This window comes from Manduca sexta, chromosome 22 (genome assembly GCF_014839805.1).
Source record: "Manduca sexta isolate Smith_Timp_Sample1 chromosome 22, JHU_Msex_v1.0, whole genome shotgun sequence".
NCBI classification, from domain to species: domain Eukaryota; kingdom Metazoa; phylum Arthropoda; class Insecta; order Lepidoptera; family Sphingidae; genus Manduca; species Manduca sexta.
Genome location: NC_051136.1, coordinates 14,462,870 through 14,484,914, shown reverse-complemented (window position 1 = coordinate 14,484,914; position 22,045 = coordinate 14,462,870). Strand labels below are relative to the sequence as shown.

The following is a 22,045-nucleotide window of genomic DNA, read 5'->3' as shown; positions in this document are numbered from 1 at the left end:
CTCTCGCGCCTCATTCGGACAAATTTATAACTCAACCTGGTAGAATAAAGGTGCAAGAGGGGCTCGGGTGGACGTTGTGGGTTCGAACGGAATATGATTAAACCGTCGCGAAATGGCGGTGACGAACTTCGGAGAGCACATTATTATCATGTCGCATCTATACTATTATATAAAGCTGAAGAGTTTGTTTGTTTGTTTGTTTGAACGCGCTAATCTCAGGAACTACCGGTCCAAACTGAAAAATTCTTTTTGCCTTGGATAGCCCTTTGTTCGTGGAGTGCTATAGGCTATATATCATCACGCTATACCCAATAGGAGCGGAGCATTAATGGCTAATCTCAGGAACTACCGGTCCAAACTGAAAAAATCTTTCTGCGTTGGATAGCCCTTTGTTCGTGGAATGCTATAGGCTATACATCATCACGCTATACCCAATAGGAGCGGAGCAGTAATGGCTAATCTCAGGAACTACCGGTCCAAACTGAAAAAATCTTTTTGCGTTGGATAGCGCTTTATTCGTGGATTGCTATAGGCTATATATCATCACGCTATACCCAATAGGCGCGGAGCAGTAATGGCTAATCTCAGGAACTACCGGTCCAAACTGAAAAATTCTTTTTGTGTTGAATAGTCCTTTGTTTGTGGAGTGCTCAAAGTTATATATCATCACGCTAGGGGTCGCAATACCGGACCATTTTTCAAAACCGGTATTTTCGGTATTGACCTAAAATAAATTCCGGTATTCCGGTATTTTCGGTATTTCCGGTATTTGAAGAAATATTAGAAAAATAGGAAATATACTTACATTTAAGTTAGTAATTAAATGTCAAATTTTAATGACAGCTTAGTAATTAGTTAAAGGCTGAATGAAAAGAGATTATTTTCGTAAGCCAACGTTCACGCCGTTCTGATTTTTGAGAGCTGGCTCAAACCTCACCTTCCTTCTACCCTTTACTCCCTCCCTGGTTTCATTTTGATTAGAAATGATCGAGTTGACAGGAGAGGGGGCGAAGTCGCTATATATTTACGTAGCGACCTGAAATATAAAACTGTAATATCTTCCTCTGCTTCTTATTCTGCTTATGCGAAATTTCTGTTTCTTGAGGTTTGGGTCAAGAGAGTGAAAACCTTACTAGCTGTTATTTACTGTCCCCCATCTCTTGATTACTTCTCCAGCCTGGAAACAGTTCTGGAATCTATAAGATCAGAATATGCTCATCACATCATCATGGGTGATTTAAATACTGATCTACGTGCCAGCCACTCTTCCCGATCTCGTAAACTCCTTACTGTCCTTGATTCTGATAAACTGCATGTCCTACCACTGCAAGCCACCCACCATAATATGGATGGTCACGATACTTGGCTTGACATTATCCTCACCTCTGCTCCTTCCCCTGTTTTCTCCCACGGTCAATTTTCCGCTCCTGGCTTCTCTCACCATGATCTCATCTACATGTCTTACGCCCTAAAACCTCCCAAATTCCCCTCTAAGATATTGCACTTGCGTAGTTTTGGTCGCATTGATGCGGATAAGCTGAAAGGAGACGCTGCTAACTTTAACTGGGATCACCAATTGGCAGCCACCTCTGTTGACGATAAAGTCGCAATTTTTAACCACGCTGTCACTTCACTCTTTGATACCCATGCCCCTTTAAAGAAAATTAAATTAAAACGTCCTCCCTACACCATGGATTACAAATGGGGTTAGGATGGCGATGACACGATGGGATCGGGCTTTTCGCCAGTACAGAAGTTATCGTTCGGAGGAGAACTGGTGCCTTTTTAAGACTGCAAGGAATCGTTGTAACCAGATGATACGTAATGCTAAACGCCGACACATTCTCAGTAATATTTCTTCTTCCTCGTCAGCCTGTATCTGGAGATTCTTCGGAACTCTGGGTATTGGCAAAGTTAAAAACATAGATCTCCACGGTGCGACTATTGGTTTGGATGATATTAATAAACATTTCACATCTGTTACCATGATTGATCACCAAACTAGGCGTCGTACCATGGATTTCTTAGCGGGTCTATCCAGGCCTAACATTAATACTTTTCATTTTCTTCTGTGCCATTGGGTGAAATTAGAAAAGTCATCCTGTCCATTAAATCCAGTGCCACTGGCTGTGACAACATCAGTCGTCGCATGATAATCCCTATCCTGGACCAACTTCTACCAATCATGTCCCATATCATTAACGCCTCCCAGCACTGGTATCTTTCCGTCTTTGTGGCGGAGAGCTATTGCTATCCCTCTTCCTAAAATCTCTAACCCATTACTTGCTAAGCATTTCCGTCCCATATCCATTCTTTCCTTTTCTCTCGAAAGTGCTCGAGGCCTGTGCTCACAAGCAACTGTCTGAGCATGTGCACTGAAACAACCTACTGTGCCTACTCCAGTTTGGCTTCAGGCCTGGCCATAGCACTATTACTGCACTCCTCAAAGTGACTGGCGATATTAGGGCGGGCATGGAGGATTCCCAAGTCGTTGTTTTGATTTTGGTTGATTTCTCCAACGCCGTCAATATAGTCAGTCACGACATTCTGCTTGCAAACCTCTTCCACCTTATGATCTCGCCCACGGCACTAAATTGGTTCTCGTCATATCTTCAGGGACGCCAACAGTTGGTGCGCCTAGACGATTCTTCGTCTAGCTGGCGCGATATAGACCGTGGCGTCCCTCAAGGCGGCATACTCTCCCCATTATTATTCACTATCTTCATAAACCTCTTAACACAAAATCTTCAATGTGCGTACCACCTGTATGCTGATGATTTGCAAATTTATTCTCAGGAGCAAGTCGATTGCGTGTCCGCAGCTGTAGATAGGATAAATAAGGAAAATTTCGGCCTTTCGGTAAACCTCGCGGAATTGCCATGAAATACCAGGCCTTCATTGTAGGCAGCTCAAGGCTTTTAAACAGGTTGTATTTTACATCTATTCCCCCTGTTATGTTTCTCAGCTTTGTTTATCTGACAGCTTGCTGTTTGTTCAGCTTTGTTAATCTGACAGCCAACTAGATTCAAGTTGTATCACAATATTAGCCAATCACAACGGCCCTACGTCTACGCACTGCGAAGGCTGCCATGCCGTCAGCACTGAGAAACAGACTTGTTATCACAGCAATGCTCCGTCCTTAGATAAATAACGTCTTTGAATAATGAGGATAGACTTTAAAGAACAAAAAATATTTTTAATAAGTTCTTATAAAAATAACAATTAACAGTTAACACCGCTATGCCTAGAACAAAACAAAAGTAGCAATATAGACCTAAGCCATGTATTTTGGTCGCTCTTTATAGAATATACGCCTATACGAATGAATGAAATTGCAAGCAGCTTAAATTTTTGCGATTAAAATCTCGAGAAATTAATAATTATACACACATTTTGTACTGAATTTTATTTTTATAAAATACCGAAAATACCGAAAATCCCGGTTTTCGTAAAATCAATACCGGTATTTTGAAGTTCTTAATTTGGTCCGGCATTCCGGTATTTTCGAAATCCGGGATACCGGTATGCGACCCCTACATCACGCTATGACCAATAGGAGTGGAGCAGTAATGGCTAATCTCAGGAACTACCAGTTTGAATTGAAAAATTCGTTTTGTGTTGAATAGCCCTTTGTTTGTAGAGTGCTTTAAGTTATATATCATCACGCTATATCCAATAGGAACGGAGCAGTAATGGCTAACTCAGGAACTACCAGTATGAACTGAAAAAATTGTTTTGTGTTGGATAGCCCTTTATTTCTGGAGTGCTATGGGCTGTATATCATCACGCTATGACCAATAGGAGCGGAGCAGTAATGAAACATGTTGCAAAAACGGGGACAATTTATTAGTTTTGAGAGCTTCCGTTGCGTGCGCTGCGTAAACAGTTAAAGTTATGCAACAATGATGTATGACGGGATTGTTCCTCTTAAAAAGTTCTAAAAAATATATTATAAAACAAAGTCCCACACTGCATCTGTCTGCCTGAACGTGTTAAACTCAAAAACTACCCAACGTATTAAGATGAAATTTGGTATGGAGACAGTGAGACCCTGGGAAGAACATGGGCTCCCGGGAAACTACTACTTTTATAACGGAAAACTTTAGCCTGAAAAACTTTCTAACGCGGGCGGAGCCGCGGGCAAAAGCTAGTCATATATATATGTGTGAACTGTTTAAAGCTTTAAAACTTGTTGTTGACTAGTGGTATTTTTGTTATTTTATGTATATGGGCACGGCAAAGTGACCCCGCTGCACCTGATGGTAAGTGGAGCGGACTCCAATAGAATGCAGACTCACGAGAAACAATTACCCCTTGACAGTCGACACAATTACAATTATGCCGGCCTGTTGGAACCGGATATACACTGATCGGAGGCTGATCCCGGAACACGACACATTTATGTGGCCTGGTGTTTTTAACACCTTGTGTATGGTGGTCGCTATCCGGGCGAATATAAAATATATCCTACCACCAGCCTACACGTTAGTCACAAGCGCTTACATTATTGTTTAATAGAACATTATGTAATTGACGTTTCAAATGAATAACATACGACACACATGAAGGGTCACATACTCGTAGACGATTTTTACTACAACTGCAGAAAACGTACAACTTAACAGTTTTCTGGACAGTCACAAATAGGTACCAACGCAAACGAATTGTTTCTCCTTCTCGTCATTGTCATATGTTTGATGGTTAGCTAAGTATAAGACTGACTATAAACAAGTGTGGCATTCCATTTCGTTTGTCATCCTGATACATCAGATGTTAAGTGTAATACCCTGTATGACGCTGTCCTTCAAACTGGAACAGGACACAGCATGCGTATTGCTGCTTTGCGACATAAATAGACGTTGCGGTGGTACCTATCCAGACGGACCATCTCACACTAGAGACTTATTACAAGTTCATGCTAATGAAAACAATAATTAAGTATAACTTTTATAAGTGTATATGGTCCGGAACACCTAATGGATGTACTAACTCTAATACTTATTTCCGACCAGAGGGACGTGATCAACAAAACAATACATCGCAATAACAGAACTGATTTGTAATTTATTGGGTAACCGTGAGTTGGTCGTCCATAGCGCGTCAATGTGACGCGCCGCGCAGTTAGAACTATAGTGAAGAGGCCGCATCGTCGACTCCGACCCTGAGAGGTAATAACATTTACGAACATAGTATTATTTGCAGACTGTTCCTCGGGTACTAATTATCTGGAGAAATATGGCACAATAAAGTTCCATAACCGCGGCCGCCAAACGAGTAAGTGGACCAACTAATGGTAATTAATAACCAAAGCGTGTTGCCAACATTTTAGGAAAGGAATGGAGGATGCGAGAGGGATGGAAATTTAAGCCTCCTGCAATTTAACTGCTAATTTAAGTCTGATTCCTGTGAGTAGCATTTCATAAGAATCAATGAAAAGTTTTTAGCGACTTCTAACCTTAAAACTACTGAAACCATAGGAGGTCCTATAGAGTCTTTTGATCCTTATTGGCTATGCTATGGTGGAGGGCATGGTGAAACGATTGCTGCGCACGCCGTAGCAGAAATTTTCAACTTACATGTCTCTGTTCACGTTAGGGGATAGATCAAAATACTTCGAAAATTCTGACAATCTATATTGTATTTTGAAATGGGTCATGACTCAATTCAAAATTGTTTTGTGTTGTAAACCGCAAAAATAACGGAACAATAATTGCTAATTTCTTACAGCCATTCATATCAAAAGTAAAGGGTATAACCTTAAATTACAAATATTGTAATGTAATGTATGTATATAAATCAATTTTGTCTTCACTATAAATATTATTTTCTTTATTATTATATGAGATTATTTTTTTTATTATTTCATTGTTGATGAATCGTCGCCAAGGTCTCTAAAAACTCGCAACAGTGTTTGTAGTGAACATTTTATTGGAGGCGGAAATTAAAATATGCGCAAGCAAGTCAGAGTTATGTTCTCACAATATTTAGTATATTGGTATTGAGTTTTAAACACTATTACATTTTACTTCAGCGATAACACGAGGATCATTGATCTATAATAAATACATTTTATTTTATTACTTAAGTATTGACATAAAACTATTTTGCGGATTTTATTGCGATGTTTTATATTATAATTTTCTCCCGATGTTTTGAAGACTGCAGCCTTCGTGGTATAATCCTAAAATGTAAGTAGATATTGTAACTTTGACATTTTGGATGACCAACACTTTAGTCCGCTCCGTTTCAGTCTGCTTATTTCTAACCGTAAAGGAGGTTCTCAATTTGTCTGTATTTTTTTATGTTTCAGAACTTTTGACTGCGTGAATCGATTTTGATGATTTTTTCGGTGTAAGGACAAAGAACATAAGTTTAGTTTACTGAGCTTAGTTTTCACATAGTTTAGTTGACAGTGGACGACCAACTTCATACTTGTGCACAGACAGCTGACGATAGGAACTGAGCTATATAATATGTCATATTTTCTCAGCTATGCGAGATAAGCTAACTTAGCTTAACTTTTGTCCTGCAATCTGCTTAAATTGCTTCCTAACTTCTTTTATTATTAACTTTTAATCTTTTATTTCCAACAGAAAAGTATACTGAGCGACTTTTGTACAAGAAAAGATCTTTCTTTCACATGGACGAAGCCGCGAGCAACAACTAGTTAAATTATAAAGTACTTAACAGTATTATACTATGGTCAGTATCGTGGCGCGTCAGATTGTCATACGATGATCATTAATGGTGACAGTATTCCCAATATGTACCGTCACTAAGGACTACAATTAACCACAAACTGTTAAACTTTACCAGGTCGTCACTGTACTTCGCCGGCGGAAATAGAAGTACTTATCTACACTGGTCAGTCATATTATATCGTGATCGAGATAACATCGCGAAGAACCTGTCTTCTAATGTCGACTAATGCTCTAAACATACTGCTAGAGGCAAATTGGCAAAACGGCAGCATGTACCAAGCTGAGATATAGGATAAGGATGTTGAGAGAGAAGTGTGCAGACAGAACCCACTCATTCTTGATCACTGAATATGTCAGAGGGCAGCAATGTGCAACACGGAGATAGCTTGGCGATTCCGTTCTAGTTTACTTTTACTCTACAACGTGGAAGTCACTCTAAATACAGATTGATATGCGACGAATAATAACATTATACGTTAATAACTTACTATAAACTAAAGGAACAGGCATAGGATACACTATTCCAACCACTATTCAATTAGATAGTTATTTGTAACCTGCATGAGTGATTGAAACCATTAGTCGTGTAACATGCCGGATTGGCACGAGCGAAAGATACTCCAACACCGATTACATGTCATGATTATCTTAATGTTAATAATATTATCCTTTCCTCTTTTCAACGAATGCACTGAAACTTGAGTCAGTGTTCCGGATACTTACGAACGTCAACCGCCCAACAGCCTGACTTGAGCACAGTTATGGGATGACTCAACGAAATCAAGACAATGAGACCGGTATAGGTAGTAGATACCTATTCCGATAAAATAGTAACGCAAATTCGAATTCGCTAATATTTATTAAAACTTATACATAGTAAATGTTAGATAAACTATATGACTGCATTGAGCGGTGCGCTTCAATCTCACTAAAACAAATAGGGCAACGATTATAAACTAGTGTGCATGACAGCTGCGTCATACGCTGTCCTTGCGTAATTCTGCTTACCCTTGTGTGCGTGTATAATGATACCAGTTGTTGCACAGTTCCCATTAAAATGCGTAGGAAATTATGTTCATATAATAACAAAAAAATTATTAATTTTATATCTATACTGGTTACTAGGGAATGCAATCTCGTTAAGCAAGACATCTCGCGAGACAGTTTCCATGGTCTCGCGAGATCTGGGTTAGGTCTAGAATCCCGCAAGATTGAATTCCCTACTGTTTACTAATTTTGGAGTCGGTAACTAATGAAAATCGCTTGCTAAGCTACATATAGGTACATTGTAAATATACGAAAACAATGTTTAATTTTAAATCGGTTAATTAATGACTGAGTTCCGAGGTAACAAACATAAAAAAGGTAAGTACACGTCAAATTGATAACCTCCTCCTTTTTTGAAGTCGGTTAAAAAGAAGATAAGAAAACTTTTTTTTATTAATATAATCTCCAATCTAACTTCTAAGTTATTTTCTTATCCGTATGAATTTTGCCTCACATAATTTTTTTTATTATTCTTTCATTTGGAATAAAAAGACACTTACTCGCGCGTGTTATATCCAAAGTGGTGAAACCAATATACATATGTATATTATGATATTATAAATACTAATGTTTAATGAGTTAATAACTACCTCAACGTCTTATAACATAAAATAAGAAGGTATTTCTCTGAGCAGTTTGTAAAATATGAGTTTTTATGATGATTCTCTTAGACGCGTTAGGGGTCGCTTAAGATACCCGATAGTTTAGGACTAGGAGCGAGCATACTACTCGTTAGTGTCTAGACACTACTCTAGGTAATAGGTACCTGCCATGAGTAGGTAATAAACGAACAAATAACAATAACAAAGGCCGAATTAAGTAACCTATAAATATGTGCGGACCGTGTGCTAAACATGTTGCTGCGTTGCTTTGACGGATAAAAAAGTAGGCACTGTGGTACACAGCGGCAGGTTTATATTTTGTAATGGTCGATCATTCATCTGGCGAGCCGCGAGTCTTGCAAAGGGTCGGATCGCAACCGGTTTTGATCAACATGTATAATGTATTATAACTCTACTGGTAGGTACTTGGACTTCTATACAATGCTTGCCCTGCCGTAGTAGTGTCGATTATCGGTAGAACTGACAAGTTTGTGGGGGGCACTGTGCAAGACGGCGGTTAATACTTAAGTTTTTATTACTGAACAGATTAAACGAGTTACAGGAGCGCTTGACATAACGATTACTAAATCGTTACTGTCAAGCGATACGATTACGCGTTTACGATTTTAATCACATTGCCCATATTAGCGAACTGCAAAATCATAACAATTAACAAGAAAAAGTATGAGAACATGTTGCGCTTGGGTGTGCGAGTAGCATAATGCACTGTTGCACAGTACAAAGCTACAGCTTTGTTGCAGATCGGCGCCGGCGCCACAACGCACATGTACTGCTCAGAACGACCAAGGCTCGGTGTCAGTGTCGCACGTTGCTCCTTATACAGCGCTCGTGCCTCGCGTGAATAGGGTATTGCAAGGGTCTGAGGGGAACTACGGACGCACCCCGCCTGCCGTCACAGTGCCAGTGCCTGATGAGAGCTGCGGGTCTCTTACATTAACTATTCCATTTGGCAACAACAGAGCTGAGCTCATTCATTCATAATTTGTTGCGAGTTGCCTTTGCTCTTTAACGGGACCGAATAACATTCGCATTTAATATTTAAAATCACCATAATATGTATTACGTTAGTCTGTGTAGATCTGGTCATGAGTCATGACGGAAATCTATTTCTTTTGAACATGAATTACTGAAATTTGGAAATACGGCTTGTGCTCACCTGTTTTTTGTTCTTATAGTGGCGAGTCGCGACACAGACAGTCCTAACCGAGGACACGCACTTGTACGCGAGCCGTTTAGAAAGCACTGAGCAGAGAGCAGTAAGCACAGTCCCGCGGCGGCACACGGAACCGGCCCCGCGCACGAGGTGAACCGGCTCTCCACACGATGCACCAGATATTATATATGTATCACTGAACACAAACGATCTCACACTCCAGTGCGCACTATAAAACGATCACAAGGTTTCACAGGTAAAAACTCCAATGGGCACTCGCGCGGCGGTTGTGTCGCGCGAACTATACGAGAGGTGCGCGGGGAGCGCTCGTCACACGGACAAAAGGACTGCCGCGCAGCGTAGTCGGCGGCTGACTGCCTGCCGCCTGCATCGGGCTGTGCGAACGGCGCCGGGAGCCTAGGGCAGCGGGGAGGTGCGGGGAGGAACGCGGCGCGGAGGCGGCAGCGGGGGGAGCTCTCTCCGCACGCAGCTTGCCCTATAAACTTGGTTTCTGGCGGGTCTGGCTCTCGTGCACTTTCGTGAAAGGCAAATTATTCGCGCCGCACACATTAGCACAGCGTGCTGACTGTTGAGTGCTACCACAGCACTAACGCATGGCACGCGTGATCTTTTCACACAATTTAGGCTTATTCTCCGTGGACTGTGCCACACACTTTGATAGTGCGTTACAAGCGCGTAACGCACCGCGTCGCGATTAAGACTATAGAAATTGGTAAGAATAAGTACTTACAGAATATCACCACATTAATTCCACGAAGATAACACAATACGATCGTATTACGACTTATGAGTTTACACTGTCATAAGGCACCTTTTTAGTTTCGCGTCGTTTGAATTAATTCAATTTGTGCATCAATGTTGAGTGGTTGGGCCGAGTCAGAGATAAAGAAAAGGGCCGGCCCTATGCGCTGTGTAGTACCCGTTGAGTATTATGCATTATACACCTACACATCTAACACTTAGGAGATTTTAAATTTGCAACGAGGCAAATTTTTAGTCTAATATCTAGGTTGGAAAATAGGAAATGATATAGGGTCTGACGACTAAAGGATTTTTGACGGATGTATTTACTTATAACTAAACTTGTAGATGAATTGATTGGTGGACTAAAATGTCCTGGTGTCACAACACCAGGACATTTTAGTCCACCGATTAATAATAAGTACCACAGTACTTAATTGAACTCTACTTTGTGTTTTCTTCTCTAGAAAATTAATAATATTTAATTACAGCTTACAAAACAATAGTAAGTACACACTGATGTCTACATGACGTGTACTTACGAACAACGAACCTACGGACGGGACATTGGTAATTGGTATACTTACCCCAGCTTAGCGACTGCAGGGGCCCTGAGGAGAGTGGGGAGGAATTGGGTAAAGGAAGAGTGGGGGAAGAATAGAAACTCTTTTTAGGTACCATTGCTTAAGAGAAAATGTTGAATGTTCCAGAAGCGGGAAAAGTAATAAAAAATCTAAGTAGTTTAATAAAATTATGTTGGGTATCGGCAGGCGATAAATGTCGCATTACTAGTGGTAGGTACCACTGCAATATCTATTTATACCGCCAAGCAGCAGTGTGTAGTCACTGTTGTGTTCCGGTTTGAAGAACATTGTAGACAGTGTAACTACTGGACATAATAAAACTTAACATCTCATATTTCAGGATGGCAAGCGCAGTGGTATAAGTACCAAACAATACTTTGTAATTCAAGGTGGTGGATGGTGTTTCTACTATTTATGGGCGACCCTATCGCTTACCAGTAGGCGAAAGGCAATCTCGTCTCATTAATTAAAGAAAAAAAAATGTCGGACAATGTCACAGGTTTTATAGTAATTGCGATGTTTGATTATGAAAATAAAAGCGCGGTGACAGCAAAAGTGGATGTGTTTTATAAGGCTACCGGCGCGGGAACGCGTGGTGAGATAGTGTTGCGTCGCGCTCGCCGCTATTAATCAGCTATCGATCCGATAGGTACCATTTTTTATGAAAATGTAAACAATATTGTAGAACTAGGAGCGTTCAAACCACTTAATATGAAAGTAGTTATCAGGAAGATAACAGCACCTTGGCGCCGATAAGTAGTATGGCGCGGAGTAGTACGGCGCGGCGCAGCGAGTGCGATAGAGAATGTTCTGAATGTGGAGTTGTGGGGTTTCATTACAAGCCGCGCCGCGATGGAGCGTTACTCGGCAGGTTGCTATTTATTCATTCCAAATGTAAACAATTAAGTACTTACTTACGCTAAAGGTTTAATAGCAGCATTTTCGGGTTGTTAAACCGTTATTAGACATAGTGTGTGATTCGGGACGGAAGTACTGGTAGATGTAAGATAAGGTGGCGTGGTCGAGGTGTAGGTACGGACTGCACAGCGACACGGCCATCTTATAGGTAGGTTCTTGGTCTCTGATGATCGTTACTCAAGTAAGATTTTGTTTTTTGTGTCTGGTGTGTAATGAATTAAAGTAACATAGATTTATGGACGGATTTAGATGAAATTTGACTCATGTATAGACCATGTCCTAGCTTCATATGTATAATTCAATGTATAAAAACAAAGTACCTATAGGTTTTAAAATTAGAAATACGCTCCGATGGGTAGTAAAGTAAATTTTATTACGTAGTTCATTTATTTTTCTTCTTTTAATGAGACATTAGAAATTAAAGTCAGACGGACATACATAGCCCACATTCAAAATACGTGTTTTAAGTACTTACTTGTCCTATAAATACGAACTTTTAGAAAGATTTTTCATCCCGGGTCCTGGAAAAGTATATAGTGGGACTTTTATTTCAAAAAGGCCTTACATGGAGGCCCGGCCCCGAGCAAACCCATGTTAATATTAAATATGTAAAGTGTCATGTAGGGTGTTTGTAGACGCATATGTGCGTGGTGCTGACACTGAGAAGTCGTACAAGCGAGGTGCCGCCGCGGGATTAGGGATAGCACTGCGGGCTCCTGCTTGCAGCGTGCCAGCGCCCTCCAGGTACCCGTACCGACCACTCGCACCGGTCATATGTGCTGTAGTTGTTATGCTTTTACACTCGCCATGCGCTCCGCAGTCAAACCATTGCCTCTGGAATTAACTGCCTCTTGCCTCAACGCCGATGAGAACGCGGCGTATTATAGATAATTTTTTCGGTTAAGGTACGTAAAATAGATGTAGATCGTGTGTGAATGAAAGTGACATATATATAAATAGTTGTATGCTGACTGTTGCCGCTGCCAACGGGAACTCTTTTTTCATTAGTTTTGTTACAGCGACAAGATCTATCAAAAGTAATTCTCGGTGAGCAACGCTAGCTCGTTAGTCAGAATACTCGCAGCCGCCATTCTCTACTACAGTGAGAGTAATTGCCCGTCGCACCTCTACACTCGCTATAAGCCAGCGACAAAGTTATCGGAACTATACACTTCTTCTCAATACTTGCTAACTCTTCTTGTTTCTAGTTCTATTCGTTGCTCATTTGTCGTCGGCGGTGAGGCAGGTGCCTAAAGCTGGAAATGTAGAAAAACTACACAACACGTGGTAATTATTTATAATTACCGTGGTTTTCACCGCCAGGTGTTGGATATAAGTCAACATAAATGGTCTAGGGGATATGGTTTACCTCTCACGGAGTGTCCAGCACGTACAAACCCATATTCGCTTCAATTGTCTCTAATTGGGTAATTAATTAGGCGCGCGAGTCTCAACCGCACCACACTTGCGCAGTAATCACTCAAACACACACACACACACACACGCACACTCAGCGTAATCACAAATACACACGTTATTGACTTCACTCTTGTCCCCTCGCTTAAATAACCATCTAGAAGGTCAAGAATCGTCTGTCATGCGCTGATGATTAAGTCGGTGGCTTGTAAGCACCGCCTAGCACCACTACGTTTCTTAACTTCTTCGATGCATTTACACTTAGACGCCCCACAGTATAGGGTACCGGACTCATTTTTGTTCTTAACAATTATCAAATATTTACATAATATAAATCATAACACCAAAGAAATTATTAAAATCCAGTGAAAAATCAACAAGTTATAAGCATTTGAATTTCGGTGGAAGGGGTAATTAACAAGAAACAGAAAAGAGACAAAATATCCACATGTGACGTCATCGGGAATTACGACGCGTGCGAAAGAAAGAAATGAAGCGATATCCCCACATCGCGCCCACTTATGCATATTACAATATTTTAAATATGAATTACTCGCTCATTTTTTAACCAATTTTTATGCTGTTTTCGCAGAAGTGCTTCTTTTTCGTATTTAAAGCCATTACACATAGAATAATGTACAAAATCAAGCATAGGCCGGTCCCCTATTGTGAGCACTGCTCTGCAGCCATCCGTTTTGTTGGAAGTACGAATTTATTAATTTGATCATGATGAGTATTACTGTATCGCACAAACTCATGTGAAGTGCTAGAATTATTGTTACATTTCGCGCATGCAGTGAGATTGTTAGCAGTTCATTTACTCGTATCTCAACCAATGTTGCCAGGTATATATGTAGTACGTATGTAGATTTTTACAATTCGTGAATAATTTTGAACAGATTCTTGTCACTTTAGATATATTTTTCGTATCAACTACATTATTTTTCAAAGGACTGTGGTAAGCAGTAGTAGGTACTAGAACCTAAAAAAAATAAAATTAAACTTTAAAATTAAGTACTTTAAAGTAAAAAAACTATCGTCAGTATGTCGTTCGTGGTTGTAACGTTACTCCATTGAGAAAGTGTTGCCTGAGACAGGGGCCTTATTCTCTATCCCACACGTTATTTTAACGGTGCGTAACAAGCACGCAACACAACGCATCATGTTTAGGACTATAGAAATGTGGCTTACAGAATACCATTCCACGCATATTTCTCGAAGATAACATGACACGGCCGCGTTACGCGTTTACACTACCATACAGAATAAGGGCCCAGGAGTGCGTCACGGCGCGGCAGCACGAGGAAGCGCGGGACGCGGCGGAGTGCACGTCCAGTTATATTTAGAAAAAGCAATATCCTCGTCAATAATAGCCCTGCGGCGCGTAAGGACTCACCGCCACTTCCCGTTCACGTGTGACGTATCTGTGGCAGCTCAGAGTCATATGATATATGTAATTCATTGTACGGTTTTACTAAACAAGTAAAAAGATATGTTAATTACTAGGTACTCTTTGACAATCTGTATAGCACAGTACAAGCAACAACAACAGCAGCGAAATACCTAAAAGTTTGACAGTTTCGTTGAACACCACTGGCATCAGGTAGCCGTCGCCGACTACCTGACAGCGGGGACTTGTGTTGTCCTTTGAGTCGATGGTTGCCGCCTGCGCTCTGCAGCTTGTGTACGCCAGATATACGCGCGGCTGGCGGTCGTGACGTGTACCCAATGTTATCTATACATTAACTGAGATTGTGCCAAATATTATTATATCGACGATCTGGCTGCTCCTGTAATATTGTAATGTGTACGGCAGTGCGGTGGGCCGCCGGCCGGCGCGGCGCGGCGGGCGGATGCAACTCGTTACTCGTGTTACTAAACTAGTGAGTAGTGACTACGCACACCTGCTGCCGCGCTTGTTTCCGGATGCCTGTTGTAATATTATGTTCATTTCATTCTCATATTTAATAACAATTGAATAAACTGTAAACTGAGCCCGCGTAGTGATTGTGTGCTGTGAAGTATTGCAGATAAGATTGCTTAGAGCGATTTGTGATAGTATGTACATTTAACATATTAACTTCGCCCAATATCCCGCTTTGTGGAAACACAAATTCAGTACCTTATGCTACAGAAACATAACCTACATATTGCATTATATAATCTTTTTGTTAGATATACCTACAAAATAAGAGGGCCTGTTTTATAGGTATTTTATAGTATGTAATGTGTGTAACAAGAACCTGTTCTTAAAAATAACTGATAATAAGTAATTTATTCTTAATATCCACAGCGTCAGGGGATGATGTGACCATCCACAAACAGTCCGCTGCCTCGAAGGTGGTTAGGCGGCGCTGGAGTGCTGAGAGCCACACATTTTTATTGACCTCAAGGGAGCGGTGGTATGAACAGAGTGAGCAGTCAGTAGGTGTGGTTCGAGATCGGCAGCTGGACCTAGCCCTAGCCTGATTCTGAGTCGTTGTGGTTACTAACAAGAACCGTTATAAATACGCTTGGCTATTGAGCACTCCTCACTCCGCGCCGCTCTCACCGCTTCTGCCGCTCGCGCCGATAGATTGATGCGGCGCTCAACTCGCGATTCGAACGCCGCGCCGCGCCACTCCGCTCAGCAAGACATTCACACTCGGAGCAGCCCCAATGGAAATCTCATGTGTTCAGCTGTCGTCAGGTCATTGTGTGCGGTTTATTCTGATGCATGCTAATCCAAGAGTTTACTATTCTTCCGAATTCTCTTAAAATAGAACTGTGTGAGTTTACAATCCCTAAGAATACTTAAATATAAATTATAACGGGGTTCGGCAGCTACCCGGCGCGGCACGATAAATAACAAAAACCTTTTAACAAAAAATTAAACTGCCTTCAAAAACAACTAAATACCAAAAATAATTTAACATTACCTGTATACTGGTTGCTAATTAAAATTGCTAGCTAAGCTTTATAAATAAATGACAGCTATACAAATATACGAAAACCATGTTTAATTTTAATTTGGCACCGTCTCCGTTTAAATTGGTAGCTAATAGGTAGTACATATAGGTAATGTATTTTTTAGATGCCCCAATGTCACTACTATATGAGAATTCGTTGAAGCGCCAAAATCACACTTTCAGTCAGAACTACTTTCGCACTCACCATACCCATCCGCACTAAACTGCAATAGGATTAAATTGAGTTGGATTTTTGGTGAAAATATTCAGAATTCATGGATAATATTTGGCTCAATATTGGAGAAGGTAAAGACGAGTATGTGTTTTCATTTATGAATGCAATGTCAAAATGACCCTGTGTATTTTGGAGGTTTAAACATGGATTGTACATAAAACGTTTAATAGGAAAGCAAGTAGCTTAAAAGGATTCAAATAATCGTAATTATTTCTTGCAATGTCTGCGGTATTTGTTACAAATATATAATTTTTGAGGACAGGACAATGAAAAATGTAAACACGTTTAATGAAAAACTATTTTGTGTTGTTTATACTTTAAATTATACTTATAATGTGCAATGTACTACATGTTATATATTGGAGCTAAATAATATAATGGCATCCTTCACACTACTGTGGGTAAAACCAATGCTAGCCAGCACGATGAAGCGCCGGTTCCAACAGACTGGTATGTCATACTAAACGGACATTGAGTTATCGCTTTGCTTGTAGCGAAACTGCCGAAGATTGAAGTCATTTCTCCCATCCCCTATTTATGAGTCGACAAAAAATCAATGACCCACCCAGTATGACAGGTGATCATAGCAGTAGCAACTTGGTGATCCTGACTGTTAGTCAACCGTCTTATAAAATCACACACGGTAATGTGTTCTGTGATGGTGTGACACACGGGTGTTTATCGGTACGAAGAACCACCGTACTATGTCGCTTGTATTGGTAGCCGTGGGACGGGGGTGCCACGGGGCGGCGTCGCGCGGTGACGAGCGAGCCACATGCGCACGAACACGCTTGAACTTCTCCGCTGACATAACGCGTAATCGCGTTACTTTAGCGGAATGACATGGCATTAATTAACAACACCCGACACCGTCTGACACCGTGCGGCACGCCGAGGCCTCGCGACGGCTCATTAATCGCGCGCTAGGTATCGCGTCGCTACAACACTCTGGATGAGTTGTAAGTTGTGTTGCCTGACCTGCCGTATAAATCCAAAACGCCTCTCTATTACTTCGTCTAAAGTGCAGATAGACGGTCTTCAGGCGAGGTTCGGCTGCTGCTGCGATATAAGCTACCTTACTTGGGAACAGCCTTCGTGAAAGTACACGGAATATGTTTCACGTTAGGCTAATGCGTTATCTACTTTGGCTAGGTGCCCGCCTGGTAGCATTAAGCCGGCTGAAATATGTGCGCCATCGCGCCGCCGCGCCGCGCCGCGCCGACACAACACGGTGCGATTAGAGTGCACGCCGCCGCGCCGCGCCACACGCTGTTGACGGCAGGTTGCGCCATGCGTGTAGTTTGATCCTCTTGCAGTCGCTGGACCTCGCAGGACTTGGCCGGGGTGCGACACACACAACTCTCCACTTATGTACAAAACAAATAAGCCATAATATATACAAGGATCTAAGTCCAAGACTCGCATACTATATTTTTTCTAATGATATATCACAAACTACCTTACTAAATAAGCACAAGCACAACATAAGCACAAATTGCATTAAAAAAATCGCGAATTACAAAAAAAATAACGCTCGTATTATCCCGGCCTTAAGTTTGATATTACGATTGAGCCAAAACATAACACACATTAATGAGCAGTAAAACGGCGCGAGTTGCACTCTATCATTGATCTGTAACTTCGACACAAATGATTTCCTATAAGGCATTAATAAGTAGTGCACACGGTGTCATAAGACATTAAAGCCGGGAGCGAATCATGGAGGCGACAACAGCGTCAGGAAGATACCGTGGAGCACAATGTCGAGTGTCGCGCGCGCTGCCATTAGCGGGGTGCAGAAGGCTGAACCCGTTGCAGGCGCGCCGGTGGCCGCGTGGAGCCGCTTAATTGCAGCGACATCAGTGCGGCCGTGCGCCAGATGGATGGCTCTAAATGTGTTTTTAATCTTGGCGGCACTGCGCAGCAGAAGCGTCCGCATCGGTCACACGCATCATTGGAATATCGTCCATATTATCTATATCATCAAAGATTATCACAGAAAATCATGGTCCAATGCGCTTTACATCACACAGAGCTGAGCCAAAACAAGCGATTTTTTATTTATTTTTCTTGTAGTTTAGTTATAGATGTGCTGGCTAATAGCCGTGAGTTTGTGTTTTGCGATCTGGAACGCTGTTACCTCTTTACTGGATTCATACAAATAATAACGGTTCACTGTCTCAATAATGAAAGACTTTGTTGTCATTACCTACTAAGTGGAGTAACATGTAGAGTAATCCAATCGCGTGCTTTATTATTTTATAGGTCGCGTGAGTGGCCGCGGGCGGCACTGGCCGATGATGGGTGACCGCTCGCCGCTCGCCGCTCGGTGGCGTACACAGATGGCCAATGCTATATTTAGTACCGGTGGGCATCGTCCGTACTCCGTAGGTTATATTTATGATAAACAAATCAACGATGTTAATTTATTACGAATATAACAGTTTACATGAGGTTGATTTACAAGTGGCCGACCGCGAGACCACCCGGCTGTCGGCGGCGCCACAATACCGTCTCGTCCTCCGTGCTCACCTACTGCCGCGCGACTCGTCGCATATGCGTGGTAACTGATTCGACTGAGAGTCGGGCTAGCGCGAGTTTTATACACGCTCTGTATGATACAAAAGATTGCCGTATTAATGCCGTGCCAAACATGCCTTATCATGTAATTTGTATTTAACATTTATTAAGGCATCTTGCTGGTAAACGCCGACCACTTAATGCAATGGTAACAGTTAATAGCGGAAGCATATTAGAAATTATAAACATTCGTGCAGCATGTCTTCGTATTTGTTATTCATGTTTGATATAAAAGCACAATATGTTATAAATCTGAGATGGTATCTGTAGAACGCTGAGCAGGTCCCGTGGCTCTCCTGCACGCATCGGGCAGTGTCCCGCGGCCCTCACATGTATTCTTCGCGTCCTGTCGCGTGCGTGTTTACATAGAAGGGAGATCCCGTGCTGGTGGATTGTTACGCAGTCAATGTATTCCGAATCGAATGAATACAGAATGTTTTGTTAGGTATCGCTTTGTTTTTGTACTAAAACTATGTAAATATTGAGTTGTCCCGTCACCGTGGCCGGCGACTGACCGCCAGCGAGCCAGCGCTAGATCAATTTTCACTGTTCCCTTACTACACGGGGAATGAAACGTTGTCAGGTGCTTGCACCTCACTCTGACGAAGCCGTACATATTTATTTATATCGAAGGCTTGGAAAAGCATTATTTTTTTGGGTGTAAGGAAATATCATAGATGAGACTACAAACTTGACTGTAATATTGTTTGGATATAACACGGTACAAAGGTCAGCAGCCGAGTGTCGCGTCATGTGGCGTCACAGTCGCACAGTCGCTCGTGCAGCTGCGACGCTACCGAGCGGTCTCTTGCGGGAGCGACTCGCCACCGCGCGCCTCCACTTTCCAAATACATTCAATTTATACACGTGCGATGATTCTCTACCTATGGTCAAATTAATTCACTATTTATAGAAATAATTTCATAACGCTACCAACATCTCGCTAGTAAGAATTAAAACTCAACGCGATTACAATAAAATTGCTCAAAATAATAACAGACTGGAAACCATTCTAAATAGGCATCAAATATATATTATATTGATACTATTTTAGGTTATGACTTTGTTAAGATGTAAGAAAGAGATGCACACTTATTCATGGACTTGAAAAAATATTTCAGTTATAACTAAATAGGTCCTACGATTGAATCTGCGGATGCCCCGCTTGCTGACTTCGTTTTTTCATAATTTGTGTTATGTGTGATTGTTTCTATTGTTGGAGCATGTATGAATATAATTGCAATGGTTACGAAGTTGTTTTACGGATGGAGGCGGCGCGGGCTGCAGCGTAGACGTGCCGCGGTAAGTTGCTGATATCGAGGTCAAAGCCTGATAAGGAGCGTGCGAGATAAGCGTAAGGAGTCGCGCCAGGACTCGGCGCGATATGCTGATAGTGCATGCCGCACGCACTGTGACGCAGACCGACACTAATTTGTCAAACATAAGATATTCAATAATTATATTTAATTTCAAATCTTGTCCCTCAGTATCTGCCTGGAGTCTGAAACTTTGGCTGGTAAATGGTAATAGCACGCGACATTGTAGAACAGCGAGGAGTTGCTAGTGACGTGCCGTGTTCGCCGCGCCAGTGGTATAACTATTAAAGACTTGATTACATATTTTACGTTCAATGTGACATATTTTTTCGTCATGTACAACTTTAGTGTGTTTTAACTTGGGAACATTTATTAATCGATATAATACTGTTACTGGAATTATGTCAATCAGGGTGTCGCGTCAGTCTATACAGTCCATTGCCAATGCCTGGCGCTAGTTGAACAGATCTGATGCCAGGGGCGGCATTCTTACTCTTTACTGAATGAGAATCAATAAGTCGACATCGCATTTTCACTCGATATGACTAGGTACATGTAATTAGGTATATTTTACAGACATCATAAAAAAATTATCAGTCTTATAAGTATTGTTTCTAATTTCCAACTTACTCCTATTGACGTAGTAGTAACTTGTAAGTACTCTACTCGCAACTTGCTTATTACCAAGTGCGCAGTACTTATACTGCGCACGTACGATTTTATGGACTGCCTTGGTGGTGAAATTGTGATACGTAAGCAATATGAGTACGATTACTGCGCTTAGGTCCTGGGTTCGAATCCCAGGTCGTGCCAAAACATTGTGACTGGGTTTTTCGTCTTAAAAATACTCAGTCGTAGCTCAAAGTCAGGAAGTTGTTTGTGTAATACTTCTATGCCTCGGAAAATATTTAAAGCCGTTGGTCTTCGTCATACCGTCTCACCCAACTGTGAGAGTGAAAGAACAGAGAGTATGCCTTTATAAGTATTGCGCACACACTTGTGCACTATTAGTCCGGTCAATTTAGACATTCACCCTTGCAAAAATTCCCAGAAAGCTGAAAATTTGCATAGATGTTAGGGACACCATTGTTATGAAATTGAGAAAAGTCCCCATCGATCCTTCGTCTTCAAATTTTTTTATTCAAGGTCAAAGCTTGCAAAATTGTTTTTTTTTAATTTTTCAGCGAAACGGTTAGTTTTATGATAAAATATGTCAGCCAAAAATTGTAGATCATGCAATTATCAACAAAAATTGTTCTTACACATTTTTTCATAACACTAACCATTTTTGAGAAAAAACAATTACAAAATTTTCTTACGCTGTATTGTCTATAATATGTACACGTTTCTACACCACCTATGAGGTAGTGTACCTAGCGCGTTTTTTTTAATGTGGTTTCCCCGGTAGGTCTATTCCACGGTCTATTATAGTAAAAATTCATGAATATTTGGTTATTTTTCTTCTTCAGTCGTTGTACTCTTGTCAGAGTGCTTGTTGTCGATCGGGTACAGCTCGAGCGACAAGTTCCGTTATACTTGGTTATAAACATATTTTATTCATCATCATCGTCATTAATTATTTCTTCTTCTTCCTTTCCACTTTCTTCTTCCTCGTCTTCTTAAGTTGACGTTAATTATACAACAGCGATACATCAGTTGTTTCGTCGTTGATGTGAAAATCTTCTTCTGTTGGAGATTCAACATTTGAACACGATTGGCCTTGACAAGTGGTGCACGCTAGTGAACAAAATAAGCCTACTTT

The 22,045-nt window shown here is 41.2% G+C and overlaps 1 protein-coding gene across 3 annotated transcripts in view; it reads right to left on the bottom strand.

The window, feature by feature from the left end:
• LOC115448021 (fat-like cadherin-related tumor suppressor homolog) overlaps positions 1–9,923 on the bottom strand; it is a 56,207-nt gene extending 46,284 nt beyond the window's left edge. For all 3 annotated transcript variants that reach the window (XM_037441204.1, XM_037441206.1, XM_037441205.1), the window contains exon 1: positions 9,528–9,923. The gene's annotated coding sequence lies outside the window, so the exon portion shown is untranslated. The remainder of the gene's footprint in view (positions 1–9,527) is intronic.
• Between the last annotated feature and the right edge of the window lie 12,122 nt (positions 9,924–22,045).